The 13,784-nt window shown below is 40.1% G+C and overlaps 2 non-coding genes across 2 annotated transcripts; both read left to right on the top strand.

Annotated features, from left to right (window-relative positions):
• Positions 1–340: 340 nt before the first annotated feature.
• Positions 341–444, top strand: LOC130947068 (small nucleolar RNA R71). The gene has a single exon (XR_009072480.1). It is a non-coding gene; the product is annotated as a small nucleolar RNA R71 (small nucleolar RNA).
• Positions 445–8,274: 7,830 nt separating this feature from the next.
• Positions 8,275–8,378, top strand: LOC130947067 (small nucleolar RNA R71). Its single transcript, XR_009072479.1, has one exon. It is a non-coding gene; the product is annotated as a small nucleolar RNA R71 (small nucleolar RNA).
• Positions 8,379–13,784: the final 5,406 nt, after the last annotated feature.

The following is a 13,784-nucleotide window of genomic DNA, read 5'->3' as shown; positions in this document are numbered from 1 at the left end:
TTCAGATGAAGCATCCTTAGTACTGCTTGGTGCATTTTGCATTCCAGACAGACTTTGAGAAATCAAATTGACTTGTTGAGTCAATATCTTGTTCTGAGCCAGAATGGCATTCAGAGCATCAATCTTAAGAACTCCTTTCTTCTTATTTGTCCCATTGTTCACAGGATTCCTTTCAGAAGTGTACATGAATTGGTTATTTGCAACCATTTCAATTAGCTCTTGAGCTTCTGTAGGCGTCTTCTTCAAATGAAGAGATCCTCCAGCAGAGCTATCCAAAGACATCTTGGATAGTTCAGAGAGACCATCATAGAAAATACCTATGATGCTCCATTCAGAAAGCATGTCAGATGGACATTTTCTGATCAATTGTTTGTATCTTTCCCAAGCTTCATAGAGGGATTCTCCATCCTTTTGTCTGAAGGTTTGGACTTCCACTCTAAGCTTACTCAATTTTTGAGGTGGAAAGAACTTTGCCAAGAAGGCATTGACTAGCTTTTCCCAAGAGTCCAGAAAGAGGAAGCAAAAGGGAATAGCATAAGTCTGTAGACCTCAGGGTCAACCCCATTAGTCTTGACAGTGTCACAGATTTGCAAGAATTCAGCTAAAAACTGATGGGGATCTTCCAATGGAAGTCCATGAAACTTGTAATTCTGTTGCATTAGAGAAACTAATTGAGGCTTAAGCTCAAAGTTGTTTGCTCCAATGGCAGGGATAGAGATGCTTCTCCCATAGAAGTCGGGAGTAGGTGCAGTAAAGTCACCCAGCACCTTCCTTGCATTGTTGGCATTGTTGTTGTTTTCGACTGCCATGTTTTCTTCTTCTTTGAAGAATTCGGTCAGGTCCTCTAAAGAGAGTTGTGCTTTGGCTTCTCTTAGCTTTCTCTTCAAGGTTCTTTCAGGTTCAGGGTCCGCTTCAACAAGAATGCCTTTGTCTCTGCTCCTGCTCATATGAAAGAGAAGGGAACAAGAAAATGTGGAATCCTCTATGTCACAGTATAGAGATTCCTTGATGTGTCAGAGGAAAAGAAGAGTAGAAGACAGAAGTAGAAAACTCGAACTTATCAAAGGAGATGGAGTTCGAATTTTGCATTAAGGGATAGTGTTAGTCCATAAATAGAAGGATGTGAGGAGAAGGGAAGTAATTTTCGAAAATTAAGTGAGAGATTTTGAAAATATTTTTGAAAAACATTACTTAATTTTCGAAAATGAGAGTGGGAAAGAAATAAGATAATTTTTGAAAAAGATTTTGAAATTAGAAATCAAAAAGATTTGATTGAAAACTATTTTGAAAAAGATGAGGTTAAGAAGATATGATTGATTTTAAAAATATGTGATTGAAAAGATATGATTTGAAAACAATTTTAAAAAGATTTGATTTTGAAAATCAATGACTTGTCTAACAAGAAAACATATGATTCAAACATTAAACCTTCCTCAACAGAAAAGGCAACATATTTGAGATGTTCAATCAAATCATTAATTGTTAGTAAGTACCTTTGAAAAAGGAAAGGAATTGATTTTGAAAACATTTGATTGAAAAGATATGATTTGAAAAAGATTTGATTTTGAAAAACTTTGAAAACTTTGAAAAAAATTGATTTGAAAACAAAATCTTCCCCCTTTGCCATCCTGGCGTTAAACGCCCAGAATGGTGCACATTCTGGCGTTTAACGCCCAAAATACACCCTTTTTGGGCGTTAAACGCCCAACCAGGTACCCTGGCTGGCGTTTAAACGCCAGTCTGTCTTCTTCACTGGGCATTTTTGAATGCTCAGCTTTTTCTGTATAATTCCTCTGCAGCATGTTCTGAATCTTCAATTCTTTGTATTATTGACTTGAAAAGACACAACTTAAAAATATTTTTGGATTTTTAATAATCAAAATGCAACAAGAATGAAATAACAATGCATGCAAGACACCAAACTTAGCAGTTTGTATACTACTGACACCATATGAGACACATAAACACTCAAGCCAAAAGAATTCAAAGATCAGAGTAAGAAATCATCAAGAATTATTTGAAGATCCTTAAGATACATGAATGAATGTATGCAATTGACACCAAACTTAAGATGAGACTCGACTCAAACAAGAGATTTTTGGATTTTATGATTTTTTTTGATTTTTTTGTGTTTTTCGAAAATTAAGTGGAAAAAGATATCAAAATTCTTAATGAGAATTCCAGGAATCAGTGCAATGCTAGTCTAAGACTCCGGTCCAGGAATTAGACATGGCTTCACAGCCAGCCAAGCTTCCAAAGAAAGCTTCGGTCCAAAACACTAGACATGGCCAAAGGCCAGCCAAGCCTTAGCAGATCACTGCTCCAAAAGCAAGATTGATGAAAGTCAACAAGCTCTTGTGATGATAGGTTGAAACCTCGGTCCAATGAGATTAGACATGGCTTCTCAGCCAGCCAGACTTCAACAAATCATCATGAAACTCTAGAATTCATCTTCAAGAATTTCGAAAAAAAAAATACCTAATCTAAGCAACAAGATGAACCGTCAGTTGTCCAAACTGAACAATCTCAGGCATTGTTACCAAAAGCTTGCTCAAAACTTGAACAATCCCCGGCAACGGCGCCAAAAACTTGGTGCGCGAAATTGTGAACAATACTTTTCACAACTCTCATAATCCCCGGTCATGAACCCCAAAAACTTGGTAGTTCAATCCCATGGCATTACACAACTTCGCACAACTAACCAGCAAGTGCACTGGGTCGTCCAAGTAATACCTTACGTGAGTAAGGGTCGATCCCACGGAGATTGTTAGTATGAAGCAAGCTATGGTCATCTTGCAAATCTTAGTCAGGCAAACTCAAATGTATATGGTGATGAACGAAAATAACATAAAAGATAAAGATAGAGATACTTATGTAATTCATTGGTAGGAACTTCAGATAAGCGCATGAAGATGCCTTCCCTTCCGTCTCTCTGCTTTCCTACTGTCTTCATCCAATCCTTCTTACTCCTTTCCATGGCAAGCTCGTGTAGGGTTTCACCGTTGTCAATGGCTACCTCCCATCCTCTCAGTGAAAGCGATTGCATATGCTCTGTCACAGCATAGCGGAATTCAGCTGTCGGTTCTCGGTCAGGCCGGAATAATATCCATCGATACTTTTGCGTCTGTCACTAACGCCCCGCCTGCTAGGAGTTTGAAGCACGTCACAGTCATTCAGTCATTGAATCCTACTCAGAATACCACAGACAAGGTTAGACCTTCCGGATTCTCTTGAATGCTGCCATCAGGTCCTGCCTATACCACGAAGATTCCGATTAAAGAATCCAAGACATATTCACTAGAGCCTTGGTTGCTTGTAGAACAAAAGTGGTTGTCAGTCACCTTGTTCATAAGTGAGAATGATGATGAGTGTCACGGATCATCACATTCATCAAGTTGAAGAACAAGTGATATCTTAGAACAAGAACAAGCGGAATTGAATGGAAGAACAATAGTAATTGCATTAATACTCGAGGTACAACAGAGCTCCACACCTTAATCTATGGTGTGTAGAAACTCCACCGTTGAAAATACATAAGCATAAGGTCTAGGCATGGCCGAATGGCCAGCCTCCCAATGATCTAAGATAGCATAAAACACGAAGATAGCTACCCAGATATCTCAATACAATAGTAAAAGGTCCTACTTATAGAAAACTAGTAGCCTAGGGTGTACAGAGATGAGTAAATGACATAAAAATCCACTTCCGGGCCCACTTGGTGTGTGCTTGGGCTGAGCAATAAAGCATTTTCGTGTAGAGACTCTTCTTGGAGTTAAACGCCAGCTTTTATGCCAGTTTGGGCGTTTAACTCCCATTTGGGTGCCAGTTCCAGCGTTTAACGCTGGGATTCCTGAGGGTGACTTTGAACGCCGGTTTGGGCCATCAAATCTTGGGCAAAGTATGGACTATCATATATTGCTGGAAAGCCCAGGATGTCTACTTTCCAACGCCGTTGAGAGCGCGCCAATTGGGCTTCTGTAGCTCCAGAAAATCTACTTCGAGTGCAGGGAGGTCAGAATCCAACAGCATCTGCAGTCCTTTTTAGTCTCTGAATCAGATTTTTGCTCAGGTCCCTCAATTTCAGCCAGAAAATACCTGAAATCACAGAAAAACACACAAACTCATAGTAAAGTCCAGAAAAGTGAATTTTAACTAAAAACTAATAAAAATATAATAAAATCTAAACTAAATATACTAAAAACATACTAAAAACAATGCCAAAAAGCATACAAATTATCCGCTCATCAGTCTCCTTTTTCATCATTCTTTCAAGAGCCAACATTCATGAACCACAAATTCAAGATACATATGCACTGTTTAAGCATACATTCAGAGAACAAGAGTATTGCCACCACATCAAAATAATTAAACTATTATAAAATTCAAAATTCATGCAATTCTTTCTTTGTTTTTCAATTAAGCACGTTTTTATTCAAGAAAGGTGATGGATTCATAGGACATTCATAACTTTAAGGCATAGACACTAAGACACTAATGATCACAAGACACAAACATGGATAAACATAAGCATTAATTTTTCGAAAAACAGAAGAATAAAGAACAAGGAGATTAAAGAACGGGTCCACCTTAGTGATGGCGGCTCTTTCTTCCTCTTGAAGATCCTATGGAGTGCTTGAGTTCCTCAATATCTCTTCCTTGTCTTTGTTGCTCCTCCCTCATGATTCTTTGGTCTTCTCTAATTTCATGAAGGATGATGGAGTGTTCTTGATGCTCCACCCTTAGTTGTCCCATGTTGGAACTCAACTCTCCTAGGGAGGTGTTTAGTTGCTCCCAATAGTTTTGTGGAGGAAAGTGCATCCCTTGAGGCATCTCAGGGATCTCATGATGAGTGGGGTCTCTTGTGTGCTCCATCCTTTTCTTAGTGATGGGCTTGTCTTCATCAATGGGGATGTCTCCCTCTATGTCAACTCCTACTGAATAACAGAGGTGACAAATGAGATGAGGAAAGGCTAACCTTGCCAAGGTAGAGGACTTGTCCGCCACCTTGTAGAGTTCTTGGGCTATAACCTCATGAACCTCTATTTCTTCTCCAATCATGATGCTATGGATCATGATAGCCCGGTCTATGGTAACTTCGGACCGGTTGCTAGTGGGAATGATTGAGCGTTGTATAAACTCTAACCATCCTCTAGCCACGGGCTTGAGGTCATGCCTTCTCAATTGAACCGGCTTTCCTCTTGAATCTCTCTTCCATTGGGCGCCCTCTTCACATATGACTGTGAGGACTTGGTCCAACCTTTGATCAAAGTTGACCCTTCTAGTGTAAGGATGTTCATCTCCTTGCATCATAGGCAAGTTGAACGCCAACCTCACATTCTCCGGACTAAAATCCAAGTATTTCCCCCGAACCATAGTAAGATAATTCTTTGGATTTGGGTTCACACTTTGGTCATGGTTCTTGGTGATCCATGCATTGGCATAGAACTCTTGAACCATCAAGATTCCGACTGTTGAATGGGGTTGGTAAGGACTTCCCAACCTCTTCTTCGGATCTCATGTCGGATCTCCGGATATTCACCCTTTTTGAGTGAAAAAGGGACCTCGGGGATCACCTTCTTCAAGGCCACAATTTCATAGAAGTGGTCTTGATGCACCCTTGAGATGAATCTCTCCATCTCCCATGACTCGGAGGTGGAAGCTTTTGCCTTCCCTTTCCTCTTTCTAGAGGTTTCTCCGGCCTTGGATGCCATAAATGGTTATGGAAAAATGAAAAAGCAACGCTTTTACCACACCAAACTTAAAATGTTTGCTCGTCCTCGAGCAAAAGAAGAAAGAAGAGAGTAGAAGAAGAAGAAATGAGGAGAAAGGGAATGGCTTTGTATTCGGCCAAGGGGAGAGAGATGGTGTTTAAGGTGTGTGAAAATAAAGGAGTGAAGGAGGGTTTATATAGGAGAGAGGGAGAGGGATGTTCGGCCATTTGAGGGTGGGTTTGGGTGGGAAAGTGGTTTGAATTTGAATGGTGGGGTAGGTGGGGTTTTATGAAGGATGGATGTGAGTGGTGAAGAGAAAGAAGGGATTTGATAGGTGAGGGGTTTTTGGGAAAGAGGTGTTGAGGTGATTGGTGAAGAAGAGAGAGAGAGTGGTAGGGTATGTGGGGATCCTGTGGGGTCCACAGATCCTGAGGTGTCAAGGAAAAGTCATCCCTGCACCAAATGGCATGCAAAATCACGTTTTGTGCCTTTTCTGGTGTTAAACGCCGGGCTGGTGCCCATTCCTGGCGTTTAACGCCAGGTTCTTGCCCTTTTCTGGCGTTTAACGCCAGTCTGGTGCCCTTTTCTGGCGTTAAACGCCCAGAATGGTGCCAGACTGGGCGTTAAACGCCCAACAGCTAACCTCACTGGCGTTTAAACGCCAGTAGGTGCGTCCTCCAGGGTGTGCTGTTTTTCTTCCTGTTTTTCATTCTGTTTTTGCTTTTTTCATTAATTTTGTGACTTCTTATGATCATCAACCTACAAAAGACATAAAATAACAAAAGAAAATAGTTAATTATAAAACATTGGGTTGCCTCCCAACAAGCGCTTCTTTAATGTCATTAGCTTGACAGAGGACTCTCATGGAGCCTCACAGATACTTAGAGCCATGTTGGGACCTCCCAACACCAAACTTAGAGTTTGAATGTGGGGGTTCAACACCAAACTTAGAGTTTGGTTGTGGCCTCCCAACACCAAACTTAGAGTTTGACTGTGGGGCTCTGTTTGGCTCTGCTTTGAAAGAAGCTCTTCATGCTTCTTCTCCATGGTGATAGAGGGATATCCTTGGGCCTTAAACACCAAGGATTCTTCATTCACTTGAATGATCAACTCTCCTCTATCAACATCAATCACAGCCTTTGCTGTGGCTAGGAAGGGTCTACCAAGGATGATGGATTCATCCATGCACTTCCCAGTCTCTAGGACTATGAAATCAGTAGGGATGTAATGGTCTTCAACTTTAACCAGAACATCCTCTACAAGTCCATAGGCTTGTTTTCTTGAGTTGTCTGCCATCTCTAGTGAGATTTTTGCAGCTTGCACCTCAAAGATCCCTAGCTTCTCCATTACAGAGAGGGGCATGAGGTTTACACTTGACCCTAAGTCACACAAGGCCTTCTTGAAGGTCATGGTGCCTATAGTACAAGGTATTGAAAACTTCCCAGGATCCTGCCTCTTTTGAGGCAGTTTCTGCCTAGACAAGTCATCCAGTTCTTTGGTGAGCAAAGGAGGTTCATTCTCCCAAGTCTCATTTCCAAATAACTTGTCATTTAGCTTCATGATTGCTCCAAGGTATTTAGCAACTTGCTCTTCAGTGACATACTCATCCTCTTCAGAGGAAGAATACTCATCAGAGCTCATGAATGGCAGAAGTAATTCCAATGGAACCTCTATGGTCTCATTTTGAGCCTCAGATTTCCATGGTTCCTCATTGGGGAACTCATTGGAGGCCAGTGGATGTCCAGTGAGGCCTTCCTCAGTGGTGTTCACTGCCTCTTCTTCCTCCCAGAATTCGGCCATGTTAATGGCTTTGCACTCTCCTTTTGGATTTTCTTCAGTATTGCTTGGGAGAGTACTAGGAGGGAGTTCAGTGATTTTCTTGCTCAGCTGACCCACTTGTCCTTCCAAGTTTCTAATGGAGGACCTTGTTTCAGTCATGAAACTTTGAGTGGTTTTGATTAGATCAGAGACCATGGTTGCTAAGTCAGAGGTATTCTGCTTAGAACTCTCTGTCTGTTGCTGAGAAGATGATGGAAAAGGCTTGCTATTGCTAAACCTATTTCTTCCAGCATTATTGTTGTTGAAACCTTGTTGAGGTCTCTGTTGATCCTTCCATGAGAAATTTGGGTGATTTCTCCATGAAGAATTATAGGTGTTTCCATAGGGTTCTCCTAGGTAATTCACCTCTTCCATTGAAGGGTTCTCAGGATCATAGGCTTCTTCCTCAGATGAAGCCTCCTTAGTAATGCTTGGTGCATTTTGCATTCCAGACAGGCTTTGAGAAATCAAATTGACTTGTTGAGTCAATATCTTGTTCTGAGCCAGAATGGCATTCAGAGCATCAATCTCAAGAACTCCTTTCTTCTGATTAGTCCCATTGTTCACAGGATTCCTTTCAGAAGTGTACATGAATTGGTTATTTGCAACCATTTCAATCAGCTCTTGAGCTTCTGTAGGCGTCTTCTTCAAATGAAGAGATCCTCCAGCAGAGCTATCCAAAGACATCTTGGATAGTTCAGAGAGACCATCATAGAAAATACCTATGATGCTCCATTCAGAAAGCATGTCAGATGGACATTTTCTGATCAATTGTTTGTATCTTTCCCAAGCTTCATAGAGGGATTCTCCATCCTTTTGTCTGAAGGTTTGGACTTCCACTCTAAGCTTACTCAATTTTTGAGGTGGAAAGAACTTTGCCAAGAAGGCATTGACTAGCTTTTCCCAAGAGTCCAGACTTTCTTTAGGTTGAGAGTCCAACCATGTTCTAGCTCTGTCTCTTACAGCAAAAGGGAATAGCATAAGTCTGTAGACCTCAGGGTCAACCCCATTAGTCTTGACAGTGTCACAGATTTGCAAGAATTCAGCTAAAAACTGATGGGGATCTTCCAATGGAAGTCCATGAAACTTGTAATTCTGTTGCATTAGAGAAACTAATTGAGGCTTAAGCTCAAAGTTGTTTGCTCCAATGGCAGGGATAGAGATGCTTCTCCCATAGAAGTCGGGAGTAGGTGCAGTAAAGTCACCCAGCACCTTCCTTGCATTGTTGGCATTGTTGTTTTCGGCTGCCATGTGTTCTTCTTCTTTGAAGAATTCGGTCAGGTCCTTTAAAGAGGGTTGTGCTTTGGCTTCTCTTAGCTTTCTCTTCAAGGTCCCTTCAGGTTCAGGATCAGGCTCAACAAGAATGCTTTTGTCTTTGCTCCTGTTCATAAGAAAGAGAAGGGAACAAGAAAATGTGGAATCCTCTATGTCACAGTATAGAGATTCCTTGAAGTGTCAGAGGAAAAGAAGAGTAGAAGACAGAAGTGGAAAATTCGAACTTATCAAAGGAGATGGAGTTCGAATTTTGCATTAAGGAATAGTGTTAGTCCATAAATAGAAGGATGTGAGGATAAGGGAAGTAATTTTCGAAAATTAAATGAAAGATTTTGAAAACATTTTTGAAAAACATTACTTAATTTTCGAAAATGAAAGTGGGAGAGAAATAAAATGATTTTTGAAAAAGATTTTGAAATTAGAAATCAAAAAGATTTGATTGAAAACTATTTTGAAAAAGATGTGGTTAAGAAGATATGATTGGTTTTTTTTTTTTTAAAAATGTGATTGAGAAAATATGATTTGAAAACAATTTTAAAAAGATTTGATTTTAGAAATTAATAACTTGGCTATCAAGAAAAGATATGATTCAAACATTAAACCTTTCTCAACAGAAAAGGCAACATACTTGAGATGTTGAATCAAATCATTAATTGATAGCAAGTATCTTTAAAAATGGAAAGAAATTGATTTTGAAAAAGATTTGATTGAAAAATTGATTTGAAAAAGATTTGATTTTGAAAAGATTCTGAAAACTTAAAAAAATTTGAATTGAAAACAAAATCTTCCCCCTTTAGCCATCCTGGCGTTAAACGCCCAGAATGGTGCACATTCTGGCATTTAACGCCCAAAACTATACCCTTTTGGGCGTTAAACGCCCAACCAGGCACCCTGGCTGGCGTTTAAACGCCAGTCTGTCCTTCTTCACTGGGCGTTTTGAACGCCCAGCTTTTTCTGTGTAATTCCTCTGCTGTATGTTCTGAATCTTCAATTCTCTGTATTATTGACTTGAAAAGACACAAATTAAAAATATTTTTGGATTTTAATAATAAAGAATAATCAAAATGCAACTAAAATCAAATAACAATGCATGCAAGACACCAAACTTAGTAGTTTGTATACTACTGACACTAATGCGAATGCATATGAGACACACAAAACACTTCAAGTCAATAGAATTCAAAGATCAGAGCACGGAAATCATCAAGAACATCTTGAAGATCACTAAGACATATGAATGAATGCATGCAATTGACACCAAACTTAAGATGAGACACTAGACTCAAACAAGAAATTTTTGGGTTTTATGATTTTTTTTGATTTTTTTTTGTGTTTTTCGAAAATTAAGTGGAAAAAGGTATCAAAATTCTTAATGAGAATTCCAGGAATCAGTGCAATGCTAGTCTAAGACTCCGGTCCAGGAATTAGACATGGCTTCACAGCCAGCCAAGCTTTCAAAGAAAGCTTCGGTCCAAAACACTAGACATGGCCAAAGGCCAGCCAAGCCTTAGCAGATCACTGCTCCAAAAGCAAGATTGATAAAAATCAACAAGCTCTTGTGATGATAAGTTGAAACCTCGGTCCAATGAGATTAGACATGGCTTCTCAGCCAGCCAGACTTCAACAAATCATCATGAAACTCTAGAATTCATCTTCAAGAATTTCGAAAAAAAAAATACCTAATCTAAGCAACAAGATGAACCGTCAGTTGTCCAAACTTGAACAATCCCCGGCAACGGCACCAAAAACTTGGTGCTGTTGCCGGATTTTGGCACTGATGTTACCGGACAAAGAGCTTGCTCAAAACTTGAACAATCCCCGGCAACGGCGCAAAAAACTTGGTGCGCGAAATTGTGAACAATACTTTTTCACAACTCTCATAATCCCCGGTCATGAACTCCAAAAACCTGGTAGCTCAATTCCATGGCATTACACAACTTCGCACAACTAACCAGCAAGTGCACTGGGTCGTCCAAGTAATAAACCTTACGCGAGTAAGGGTCGATCCCACGGAGATTGTTAGTATGAAGCAAGCTATGGTCATCTTGTAAATCTTAGTCAGGCAGACTCAAATGGATATGGTGATGAACGAAAATAACATAAAAGATAAAGATAGAGATACTTATGTAATTCATTGGTAGGAACTTCAGATAAGCGCATGAAGATGCCTTCCCTTCCGTCTCTCTGCTTTCCTACTGTCTTCATCCAAACCTTCTTATTCCTTTCCATGGCAAGCTTGTGTAGGGTTTCACCGTTGTCAATGGCTACCTCCCATCCTCTCAGTGAAAACGTTTGCAAATGCTCTGTCACAGCACGCGGAATTTAGCTGTCGGTTCTCGGTCAGGCCGGAATAGAATCCATCGATTCTTTTGCGTCTGTCACTAACGCCCCGCCTGCTAGGAGTTTGAAGCACGTCACAGTCATTCAATCATTGAATCCTACTCAGAATACCACAGACAAGGTTAGACCTTCCGGATTCTCTTGAATGCTGCCATCAGTTCTCGCCTATACCACGAAGACTCTGATCTCACGGAATGGTTGGCTCGTTTGTCAGGCGAGCACTCGGTTGTCAGGCGATCAACCATGCATCGTGCAATCAGGAATCCAAGAGATATTCACTAGAGCCTTGGTTGCTTGTAGAACAAAAGTGGTTGTCAGTCACCTTGTTCATAAGTGAGAATGATGATGAGTGTCACGGATCATCACATTCATCAAGTTGAAGAACAAGTGATATCTTAGAACAAGAACAAGCGGAATTGAATGGAAGAACAATAGTAATTGCATTAATACTCGAGGTACAGCAGAGCTCCACACCTTAATCTATGGTGTGTAGAAACTCCACCGTTGAAAATACATAAGCATAAGGTCTAGGCATGGCCGAATGGCCAGCCTCCCAATGATCTAAGATAGCATAAAACACGAAGATAGCTACCCAGATATCTCAATACAATAGTAAAAGGTCCTACTTATAGAAAACTAGTAGCCTAGGGTGTACAGAGATGAGTAAATGACATAAAAATCCACTTCCGGGCCCACTTGGTGTGTGCTTGGGCTGAGCAATGAAGCATTTTCGTGTAGAGACTCTTCTTGGAGTTAAACGCCAGCTTTTATGCCAGTTTGGGCGTTTAACTCCCATTTGGGTGCCAGTTCCAGCGTTTAACGCTGGGATTCCTGAGGGTGACTTTGAACGCCGGTTTGGGCCATCAAATCTTGGGCAAAGTGTGGACTATCATATATTGCTGGAAAGCCCAGGATGTCTACTTTCCAACGCCGTTGAGAGCGCGCCAATTGGGCTTCTGTATCTCCAGAAAATCCACTTCGAGTGCAGGGAAGTCAGAATCCAACAGCATCTGCAGTCCTTTTCAGTCTCTGAATCAGATTTTTGCTCAGGTCCCTCAATTTCAGCCAGAAAATACCTGAAATCACAGAAAAACACACAAACTCATAGTAAAGTCCAGAAAAGTGATTTTTAACTAAAAACTAATAAAAATATACTAAAAACTAACTAGATCATACCAAAAACATACTAAAAACAATGCCAAAAAGTGTATAAATTATCCGCTCATCAAAAATACAGAAGTGATAAAGGTCCAGGCATGGCCATGAGGCCAGTCCCCAATGTCTAAGATTGCATAAACTGATCAAAGATAGATGCCCAGATTAAAATACAATAGTTAAAAGTCCTATTTATACTAAACTAGTTACTAGGATTTACAAAAATAAGTAAGCGATGTAGAAATCTACTTCCGGGCCCACTTGGTGTGTGCTTGGGCTGAGCATTGAAGCTTTCACATGTAGAGGTCTTCCTTGGAGTTAAACACCAGCTTTGGTGCCAGTTTGGGCATTTAACTCCAACTTTTATGCCAGTTCTGGTTTTTTGACGCCAGAAAAGGGCAGAGAACTGGCGTTTTGACGCCATTTTACGTCATAAAAACTCGCGCAAAGTATGGACTATTATATATTTCTGAAAAGTTCTGGATGTCTACTTTCCAAAGAAATTAAGAGCGCGCCATTTGGAGTTCTGTAGCTCTAGAAAATCCACTTCGAGTGCAGGGAGGTCAGAATCCAACAGCATCTGCAGTCCTTTGTCAGCCTCTGAATCATATTTTTGCTTAGGTCCCTCAATTTCAGCCAGAAAATACCTGAAATCACAGAAAAACGCACAAACTCATAATAAAGTCTAGAAATGTCAATTTTGCTTAAAAACTAATAAAAATATACTAAAAACTAACAAAATCATACTAAAAACTATATAAAAACAATGCCAAAAAGCGTATAAATTATCCGCTCATCAAGTACATTCTAAAGTAAACTAGAAATTGCAGGAAAAGTAAATATACAGAGTGTAGTTCTCCAAAATGACAAGCTCCTCTCTAGTTCAAAACTACTCCTATATATACTACTTTCTTGATCTTCTAGTCAGCTCTTTAAGTCTTGGATATGAGCCTTTGATCTTGAGTTGAAGCAGTTACAATCTTCAGTTGGCTCAGCTTTGCTTGCAGAAAAAGTGTGAGTTGGCATGGGTGGACGTTAGTTAGGACGTTAGTGGTGTTAATGTTAAGTGAAAATGTGGGTTCAAAAACGTTAGTGACGATAACCTTTTTCACTAATGCTCCAAACCAAATTGATCCACGTTAACTTCAACGTTAGTGGCACTAACGTGACCACTAACGTTGCCTCTTATTCCTTCGCAAACATTATTGGCATTCACCTTTACCAATAACTCATGAAGATAAAGTGCATCAAAGCTCTGTTCCAAGTCTTGAGATCATGCATTATCCTTTTTATCATTCAATTCCTGCATAATTCTCATGAAATCATGTAAAGTTCACAATGTTTGCTTGAATCAAGGTTTAAGTGTATTTTTATCCAAAACTTGCTTATTTACTAAGAAAATGCATGAAACTACCCTAAAACAGTAAAGAAAAGGTCAGTGAAACTGGCCAAGATGCCCTGGCATCACAACACCAAACTTAAAGC

Source organism: Arachis stenosperma, chromosome 8, assembly GCF_014773155.1.
Source record: "Arachis stenosperma cultivar V10309 chromosome 8, arast.V10309.gnm1.PFL2, whole genome shotgun sequence".
In the NCBI taxonomy this organism is placed as follows: domain Eukaryota; kingdom Viridiplantae; phylum Streptophyta; class Magnoliopsida; order Fabales; family Fabaceae; genus Arachis; species Arachis stenosperma.
This window is presented reverse-complemented; position numbering and strand designations above follow the sequence as displayed.